The sequence below is a fragment of the Pyrgilauda ruficollis genome, unplaced genomic scaffold (genome assembly GCF_017590135.1).
Source record: "Pyrgilauda ruficollis isolate IOZ18807 unplaced genomic scaffold, ASM1759013v1 scaffold57, whole genome shotgun sequence".
Lineage (NCBI taxonomy): Eukaryota > Metazoa > Chordata > Aves > Passeriformes > Passeridae > Pyrgilauda > Pyrgilauda ruficollis.
In genome coordinates this window covers 2,543,800-2,547,356 of record NW_024527377.1, presented here as the reverse complement: position 1 = coordinate 2,547,356, position 3,557 = coordinate 2,543,800, and positions in this window count along the sequence as shown.

Below are 3,557 nucleotides of genomic sequence, written 5' to 3'. Positions count from 1 at the left end.
CGGGGCGCGCTGCAGCGCGGGGGCGGAGCGCGGGCAGCGCCGCCGCAGGGCCGGGCCGGGCCGGGCCCGTGAGGGGCGGGGGGCGTTAAACAGAAATAGGAAAGGAGGCGTTTAAATATCGCAAAGCAAGGGGAGGGTGGTGGATTCTTTTCGGTGGTGCCCAGAGACAGGAGTAGGAGCAATGGCCATAAATTAGACACAAGTTTCACCTGGACATGAGGAAGAACTTCAGGCGGACGGTGACTGGAACGGGCTGCCCAGGGAGGGTGTGGAGTGTCCCTGTATGGCCAGGCGGACGGTGACTGGAACGGGCTGCCAGTGGAGTGTCCCTGTATGGAGACATTCTAAACTCGTCTGCACACGGTCCTGTGTCACCTGCTCCAGGTGACCCTGCCCTGGCCTTGCAGTTGGGCTGGGTGATCTCCAGAGGTCACTTCCTATCCAAACAATTCGGAGATTCAGTGAAACCTGGGGAGGGTGTCTGTGGGGATACCTGGAAAGGAGGCTGTAAGCAATCCTGGGAAGGAGGTCTGTAAGGAATCTTGGAGAGAACATCTCTGAGGATACCTGGAGAAGGTGCCCGTGATCATATCTGAGGATGATCTCTTGGGAGAAATCGTCGGTGAAGTCTCCACTAGCACTGCAGTCTGAAGAGACATAAAAGTGGCCTTAAAAACATAAAACCCCTACCAAACCCCAGCTTTCGTAAGCCCTGGGAAGGGATGACTGTCTTGAGTCAATGGTTTTACAATTTGCGGGAGCAGTGACATTTCCAAAGCCCACAGGTCACCCTGTGTTTGTTCAGGGAGGGAGCTCCCTCCCTGGGCCAGCACATCCACGCTGTGAAGAGGTTTTGCTCCTGCACTGGAGAATGACCACGGACACTGCCCAGGAGGTCAGAAGGGTGCACTGAGAACAACTCCTGGTCTTAAAAAGGGGGAGGAATGTACAAGGGGGTCTACATCGGTCTGGGAACTGGGCTGAAAGGAGGAGACCTTCTGCAGGGATAAAAAGGAAAGTTCTCCATTGTCAGTGCAGGAGGTGGGAGGGAGGGGCTGGCTGGTTTCCTACATCAGGGAGCTCATCCCCTGATATATCATATGATGCCCTAAAATGAGGACTCATATACTTTTGATGGGCATTTTAAATACAGCTGTGACTACTGTTCCATGTGGTATTTTTCAAATATGCTTCATTAAATTGTCTTGTAAATAATGCCTTTTCTCTCCAAAAAAATGTCAACAAGGTTAATTCCACATTTCCTGACAGACACATTAGGCATTTCTTAAGTAATACGGAACAGGGTCACGTTTATTTATTTTTTTACTGCTGCATCTGAGCACTGAACGCAGGACACAGATCTAGTCCTAAATCTGATTTTAAATACAGTTCCCAAATATGATGTTACCTCAATAAAATCCTCTGGGATTTAAAAAAAACGCGAAGTTTTATTAATTTTAACAGCAGAGAACAAACACACGCACATAAGTGCCCCGCATTGAATCCTCCCCTTGGTGCACATAGAATCTAATGAAAACTACATGCCTGCAGGAGGGCAAAATATAACCCAATAAAAGCAACAAACAGAAGAAATCCAAACTGAAGCCCTGCAGATTTGGATGTAAATCCTTACCTAAAAGCCTTGCTCTGCCCTCCCTTCTACAATGGACTGTACTGTTTTGCTGAAGGTGGCCCAGGGCACATATTCCTCTCAAATCTCTCTCTGTTGTGCACAGACCATCCTATAAACTGTTCATTTCTATGGGAGATAAGGTTTATATAACTTCCACCTGGCAGGGTCAACACAAGCTTCCTCCCTTCTTACTTAGATTAAAGGGTACTATTCAATTTATTCTGTATGGGCCTTTTCTGTAAGGCTTTTAACAATAGAGAATTTGTCTCTTCTGCAGAGACATTAAAGATCTTTCACCATTTTAAATCTGGTGGTTAAGAGATTTCCCCCGTGACCTTACAGAAATCCATGGCCATTCAGCTTTACACTGTTCCATTTGACTCGTGTTTCACCCCAGATACCACAGCATTTCAGCACCACCAGGCACAAACCCTATTACCTGCTAATTATTTGAGGACTTTTATGCACCATGACAGTTGTGCACAGATGCACTAATTACTGCTTTCTTCATCCCACTGGAGATCCAACCAACTCAATTCTCCCTTGACCAATTCTTCAACTCATGAATTCCTAGGCTTGGCTTGGTAAAGAGCAGCAGAACATTGTTTCCCCCCAAACTTGCAGGAGTTCTACCCATTATATATTTATAGGAGCAGTTAGTTCACCCCTGTAAAACACACTTGTTAGCACAGTGAACCAGGCTCAGTCCTTTGGTGACCTCAATACTGTTGACTTCACTGAGTATGAAATAGGCTGCTCTGCTTGCCAGTCAAAGACCTGAATGATAAATTACAGAAATATTGTATATAAAGTGAGTAATTACTTTCTTACATGTAGAATTTGTGTCAGAAATGTGTCTTCATTTATTTAATTACTTCATAATCCCATATTCAACACATGGCTAATCTTTCTTGATCCTATAAAACACAGCCTTCCTGTTTAATCCTGACAGCAATCTCTATCACTCAGCAGCTGCAGCATTTCACCTCCACACTGTTTATCATCCATGACTAGAATTGAAACACCCTTGTTGGCTGGTTTTTATCTTGGGATGGTGCTATAATTGCTTCTAATTCTCATCCAAAAATACCGTATTGCAGATCTCCCTGTTGTGGATGACTTAAGTATTTGGTTTTTTGACGTAAACAGCTCCTTTGTTCCAAGTTAGAAAAAATACTGAAGAGGTAAAAACCTTTCTTTTATTTTTTGGAGTTTTTTTTTCTTTTTTTTTTTTTTTTTTTTTTTTTTTTTTTTCTTACAGCTGTAAAAAGTGCCACAGTAATGAATTTGGATATTATTTGATAATTCAACTGTATAAATCTTTTGATCAGAAGTTGTATTAACAGTCATGCCCTGCCAGCTTCTCTGTGCTGTGGTCGGCCGAGGTTTGTTCTGGAAGCAGAGCCCTCCGGTGCAGAAAGAATTTCACACACACACAAGAATCAAGGGACAGATCTCGACTAAAACTAAACTCCCCATGCAGGGGAATGAATGTCTTTGTTGTCTTAATAGGGCACTTTGGAACTCTCAGGTAACAGACAGAGCCTTCAGCACCAGCCTTGCCAGCAGCAGAAACACAAACCAAGGAAAACCAAGTCAGGCACTCCTGTTTTCCCTGAAGCTCTCCTCACCCGGTCTCACAGCAGAGCCTGTAGCCAGCAGCTGTGTACCCAGCAAGGTAAAGTCCATAGAAATAGCACAGAAGCAAGTGCAGGATTTTACTTCCCCCATTTATATTTGGCAGCAAGATTCACTTTTTCACCACGTTGATTGCTTCCATAGTTCTTGAGGCAGAGGCTGCAGCCTTTGTAGTGGCACCTCAAAGCTTCTGTAGACTTTTATTCATGGCTTTCCTCCTTCTCTTGTGAGCCACAATTCCACTCATTTAATTTTTTTTTAAAACATTCACTAAGGAAAGAATATT